This window comes from Aethalodelphis obliquidens, unplaced genomic scaffold (genome assembly GCF_003676395.1).
Source record: "Aethalodelphis obliquidens isolate GAN/ISIS:26980383/991018 unplaced genomic scaffold, ASM367639v1 scaffold9, whole genome shotgun sequence".
NCBI classification, from domain to species: domain Eukaryota; kingdom Metazoa; phylum Chordata; class Mammalia; order Artiodactyla; family Delphinidae; genus Aethalodelphis; species Aethalodelphis obliquidens.
Window position 1 is genome coordinate 2,451,106 of NW_020837953.1, and position 6,504 is coordinate 2,457,609.

The window sequence follows — 6,504 nt, forward strand, 5'->3', positions numbered from 1 at the left end:
GAGAGAGAGAGAGAGAGAGAGGGAGGGAGGGAGGGAAGGAGGGAGGAAGAGAGAAAGAGAGAGAGAGAGAGAGGGAGAGAGAGGGAGAGAGAGAGAGAGGGAGAGAGAGAGGGAGAAAGGAAAGAAAGAAAGAAAGAAAGAAGGAAAGAAAGAAAGAAAGAAAGAAGGAAGGAAGGAAGGAAGAAGGAAGGAAGGAAGGAAGAAAGAAAAAGAAAGATCATATAAAAAAAAATTAAGACATATTTTGCTAAAGCACTATGGAGTCAGCATCCCCACAGCAGGTCACTTCAAGCCCATTTCCTTTGTAAAACATCCTCGATATCATGCTTTATCATGTCCTCCTTTTTTATCTTTTAAAATATATTTTTGTTTTTTTCCCCTAAAAATAAAATGATGTTGCAGGCAACCTTTCTGGGTGGTCTACCCGTGAGACAAGAGTTGCCAGGTCTCCTCTGACAGATGGGTCATGGCAAGGTCAGTCCCCATGTTGGACACCCAGGAGGGAGGCTGCGTGAACTACACCAGGAGGGGACACACCAGGGGCATAGGTGCTCGAGTGTCACTGATGGCTATGGGCAGGAACCAACGGAAGGGCTCAGAATTTAACATAGAGTAAGGCAAAGATGAGGTCAGATGAAAAGTCTCCTGACTCCCAAATTCTACCATGATAGCTTTGAAAATTTCTGTGATATTGGAGGAAGAGCCTTCAAAAGTAAGGTCCCCAGTGAACAGGTGACACCAAAAGCTTGATCATGTTTATGGCTCACTACCTGGAGTTTTCATCCTATAAGAGTTTAATGAAGACAGTATCTCCAGAAGACAAATGTTTGCCCATTCATTGTGTTTAACAAGAAGGGATTAGTGGAATAGTCAATATACTGGAAGGTATCTTTGTCATATCAACATGATGGAGATGCCTAGAGCAGGTCCCAAAGGGGTGGGACACAGGAAAGAGAAGTGAGCATAGTGGGAGCTAGTGGCAAGAAGTATTCTGCAGCCCTGGATATCCTAAGGAGTGGGAGAGAACTAGATGCCAAGGAGAGTGAGCTTTGGAAGTATTTTTTCTTTTTTCCCAATAATCTTCCTTTTCTTTTCCCCTGTCCCCCTTCCTCCCTCCCTCTCTCCTCCTCTCCTTCCTCCCTCCCCTTCATATACATTTATTGAACACTTGCTATCTGCCAATCACTGTTTTAGGCTTTGGCAGTCACTGGTGAACAAAATCAGCACAGTCCTCACCCTTGGGAAACTTAAGAGTCTTACAGGGGAAGACAGACAGTAAATAAATATTCTCAAAAATATATACCAATGCATTACACTAAGTACTGTGGAACGGAAGCAGAAGGGGCTACAGGATATTACGTGAGTAACGCTGGCTTAGATGGCGGGGGGGGGTGGTCAGGGAGTACTTCTCTCAGGAAGTGACATTTAAGCTTATGGCTGAAGGAAAAGGAGAACCTGGGTCAAGAAAATGTTTGTGTGTTGGGGGAGGGGCAGAATTACAGCCACGGGAAGAAAAGAAATAATAACAATGATAGCAATGACAACAACAATAGATAAAGCAATATTGAGCAGTTACATGCCGGTCATTATTCTAAATATTTAATAACCATTTATTCATTTAACCCCTTACATCAACTTTCTGAGGCAATTACTGTTACTGTCCCTATTTTTCAGATATGGAAAATGAGGCACAAAGTAGTGAAGTAACTTGCCCAGCCAAGGTCATACAGCTAGAAGGTAGAGACACCTGGATAAAAGTCAGATAATCTGTCTGCAGGAAAGGAAGGCCTGGAGAAGGGAGATGAAGGAAAGGCAGAGGGCTGAGATGCAGCAGTGGCAGGGGTGGAGGGGGAGGGCATCCCAGGCGCTCAGGGGCCATGTGATGGGTTCTGAAATTTTTCCTTAATTCCATAGTGGAAACCCATTGCAGAGTTTTAGGGGAAGAGATCTGCACTTTCCCACACCCTCTCTGGTTCCAGTGGGAGAGCAACCTGGAGCATGAGAGCAGTCGGGAGAAGACCAGTTGGGAGAATCCAGTAGTAATCCAGGTGGGAGGACAGCCCTCTGCAGGAAATAAACAACTAAATAACTAGCCACCTAGCTGAACTTCTTAATGCCTTCCTTCCCTTCGGTTCTTTCTTCCCCTCGTTCGCTCTGTCTCTGCTGCTCTTTCTGAACCACCCCTCCCCCCTTCTTTGAGCAGAAGGTAGAGGACACAGTAATAAGACTCCCTCCCTCCCCACACGCACACCCTGCTGTTTGCCAAGCCACAGGCAGGCTTTGGCATTCCTCCATCTTCTCCAGGGCACCCTTCCTGCTTCCCGATCAGGAGCATCCTCTTCCGTGCCTGCACGCTGAGAGGGAGCAGCTGCCCGTATCCAGAACAACTCCCAGCTGTTCTCCCAACTTTTCTCAAGTGTTTCTTGTGTCAATGCCTCTAATTAGTTAAAATAGGAAGGGGGGGTGGTAAACAGAGGAGCAAAAGAGAGGCCTAATTTTAGCTGTAGCCAAAAGAACTTCCCCCTAAATACACTGTGAGCTCAAAATATTTAGCTAAGCTCATAGGGACCAGGCAGGGATAGGATTTAAAGAGCTACAGAAGGAACATTCAAAGGCCAAATGGGACAGCCCCCATCTTCCCTTACGACTGGAGGGAAGAGGAAGGGAATAAAAACAGACTGGGTCCTTACTCTGTGCCAGGCTCTGTGCCGGGTGCCGTGAGGGCATCACCTCAGCCTTTCATCTCCTCACAGCCAGAGGATGATGCAGGGACTAGGTTTCCCTCATTGTACAGCTGAGGAAACTGAGACCTGGAAAATTTGAAATTACTCTAAGATGACAAAGCGAGCCGGAGAGCCAGGATTTAAACGTGGGTCTCTCTGACTCCACTGTGTCTAGCAAGAAGAAGATGGGGTCTCGAACCGAGGCCAGACAGTGCACTGGGTAGACAGCTTAAGCATAGATTCAGGGCAGAGCCTCTGAGCAAGAACCCAGAGGATGCTGGCTCTCAGAATGGCAAGAGGCATCATTTGTAAGAACTGGCACAAATCACTCAGGGCCTCGACTTTTTCCAATCCTGAAATCCCTCCCAGCCCTCCCAAGATATGCCGGAGGAATGACCAGGCTGTCACTAACAATTTAAAGGTAGATAAATCATTTGGTGAATGCCCCCCACCCCTGATTCCAGCAAAAAAAAGAGCCCTGCTGCCCACAATCAAAAAAGATGCACTGTTTGGCAAAGGCATCTGAACTGGCTAATCCCCACCCCCCCCCCCCCCCCCCCCCCCCCCGCCTTCTCAAGGTTATGGTGGAATCTGGGCGCCTTCAGAAAACGGGCCACCTGGTAGGACTCATCACGTCAACTTCCTTCATCTCAGTTCAAACTTAAAAGGCCTCTTCACTGGGAAGCTCCCCAGTGAGGTTTTTCAGGCACATCTGGAGACTTCCCACAATAGGCCTTTGAAGCGGCCTGAAGTATTCCAGGAAGTCTGCCTCACTGGGCTGAGGTTTAAAGAGCAGAAACTCACATTTATTTTTCTTTCCCGCCTTCTTTGACAAAACTCCCCCCAGTGGTTTGTGGGCATTTGCAAAGCAGCCCTGATTTGCAACTCACTACTTCTAGGGCTGCAGTCTTAAAGAGAAACAACAATGAAGCAAATTCAAAGGGAGCACTGCTACCAGAAAGATCTGTTTATGTGTTTGGCTCCTCCACCAGGCTCTGAATTCATGCTTTAGTCATCTTTGTAGCAGGAAGAAAGTGGACTCTGGACTCAAAGGGACTTGCTTCATTACTCAGCATTGGTGACATTCCGTCGAATCACTTAAACTCTCTGATCTGTGAAATGAGTTAATGGTGCCTGCCTTATGTGGAGCACTAAACGTTACATGAGGTGGGGGAGAAAATCACTTTGCACATTGTCCGACATGGACTTCATCGGATCTATGCTGTCCCTCTGCCAGGATCACCCTCCGTCGTATGGGCTAGAAGCTATTCATTCTTTACAAGTCAACTCACATGGTGGTTTCCTCCTCTGGTGGTTTCCTCCTCCCTCTTGCTTAGGTTAGTTTAGGTAGGTGTCCTCTATGCTTCAGTACCTCCCTATCCTCTAATCCGTAGTTTATTGTTATTTCCATTTAAGGTATATGCCCACCATACCCCCTACCGCCACTGTAATAATGACTGTAGACACATGGGATCTTCCTTTTTCACTGTTGTTATCTCCATACCAAGCACAGTGCCTAGTATATTGATGTGCTCAGTGAGTATCAACTGATTAATCAATGCATTTAACAAATATTTATTAAGCACCAACTCTGAGTCAGGTACTATTTTAGCTACTGAAGATACACCAGTGAATAAAACAGACATAGCTCCTGCTTTCATAAGTTTACATCCTTGTAAGAGTATCAGGAAATACACTAAGGAAATACACAGAGAGACTTCCAGTTACAGCTCAACTGTGTAAAGGAGTTAGAAGTCATTACCCCCATTCCTATAACAAGAAGAGAGCTAACAAACTGAAAATCACTGATCTGTCTTGGATTGCTTGGAGAACTGAGGTTACAGAGCAAACCACCACCCTGAGATCTGGAGAAACAGGATAATTCTAGAGAGTTGCAGTTGAGATCTTCTTACCTAGAGTAGAAGCCACTGGAGCCACAAACTGGTAGGGACATTTAACTGATAATTTTGATAAAGTGCTGGGGGCTGAGCGTGGACTAGCATGAGACTGAGAAACTTCTGGGGCTTCAGTCTACTGGGAGGCCCACCCTTTCATGGGTTTTACCTCCAGGAAGCCTACCAGATTCTCACTGTAAAGAGGCAAGAATGATCCCCTACTGGCTCCAGCAGGAGTGAAAAAGAGGAAACACTGTGAAAATATGCCAGAGTTCTTTATAACAAAGGCCTACTTTTAAGGGTAAAAGGCTTAACCAGAGCCTTACCCCACCCAGGGGAAGGACACCTCTCCAACTCTAGCTCCTTCCAGTCTCCCTTTCTCACCTACAAGGGAGGAAAAAAGGTAAGAAACATTTGTGAAGGTCACAACCCAAGGACATAGGCCCAGGATTCAATCAAAAGATTCTAGGCTGTTTCCCTTCCCTACACCTTAAAATGATACAAACAGGGCTCCAGTGTAGTAATAGTGGATGACAACTGAAAGAGCTACAAGATGCAGGCTCTATTTAAGGAGGAGTTCTTGTGGAAGCCCAAAGACAGGGAAGCAATTTAAGCCTAAATTAAGCAAAGAAAAAAAGAAAAAAAAGAAGGAAAAAAAACTAAATAATAAAAAGCACAAATCAGTGAAATTGAACACAGGAAAACAATACAGAAAAAATCAATGAAACTGATTTTTCATTGAACAAATTGAACAATGGATAAAAAGAACTACACACCACAACCAAATAGAATTTATTCTCGGTATGCAAGGCTGGTTCAACATTTATAAAAATCAATCAGTGTAATTCACCACATAAACAGGTTAAAGAATAAAATTCATATAATCATATTAATAGATGCAGAAAAAGCATTTGATAAACTCCAACACCTACTCATGATTAAAAACTCTCAGCAAACTTGGAATATATGGGACCATCCTCAATTTGATAAAGAACATCTACAAAAAAACTCTACAACCTCAATTTGATAAAGAACATTTACAAAAAACTCTACAGCTAATATCATACTTAATGAGAAAAAACTGAATGCTTTCCCCCTAAAGACTGGGAACAAGGCAAAGATGTCCTTTCTTACCACTCTTATTCAAGATTGTATTGCTCTTAGCTGGTGCAATAAGACAAGAAAAACAGATAAAAAAGCATACAGATTGAGAAGGACGAAATAAAACTATCTTTATTCTTAGATGACATGGCTATCTATGTAGGAAACCTCAAAGAATAAAAAAAATAAACAAAACACCTTTTTAAACTAGTAAGGGAACATAGTAAAGTCACAAGATACAAGGTTAATATATAAAGTCAATTACATCCCACCAATTACTAGCAATGAAAAATTGGAGTTTGAAGTTAAAATCATTTACAATAGCATACTGTAAAAAACCAAAGTCCTTGGGTATAAGTTTAACACAAAATGTATAGAATCTATACATGGAAAAGTACATAACTCTAATGAAAGAAAAAGAATATTTAAGTAAACGGAGAGATATTCTATATTCATGGATTGGAAGATTCAATATTGTTAAGATGACAAATTTCCCCAACCTGATCAATAGATTCAACACAGTCCCAACTGAACACTCAGCAAGCTATCCATAAACAAAACAAAATGATTCTAAGACTTATATGGAAAGGCAAAATACTTATTAGTCACTATAATACTAAGGGAGAACAAAGTTAGAGGATGGACATAACCTGACTTCATGACTTACTATAAAGCTATAATAATCACAATAATGTGGTATTGGTGAAAGAACAGACAAATAGATCAATGGAACAGAAGAGTAAGCCCATAAGTAGACCCACACAAACACATTCAAATTGATCTTT

At 43.0% G+C, this 6,504-nt stretch overlaps 1 protein-coding gene across 9 annotated transcripts in view; it reads right to left on the bottom strand.

Annotated features, from left to right (window-relative positions):
* Nucleotides 1–6,504, bottom strand: part of FGGY (FGGY carbohydrate kinase domain containing) — a 455,489-nt gene that overhangs the window by 66,389 nt on the left and 382,596 nt on the right. The gene's annotated exons all lie outside the window — the stretch shown is intronic.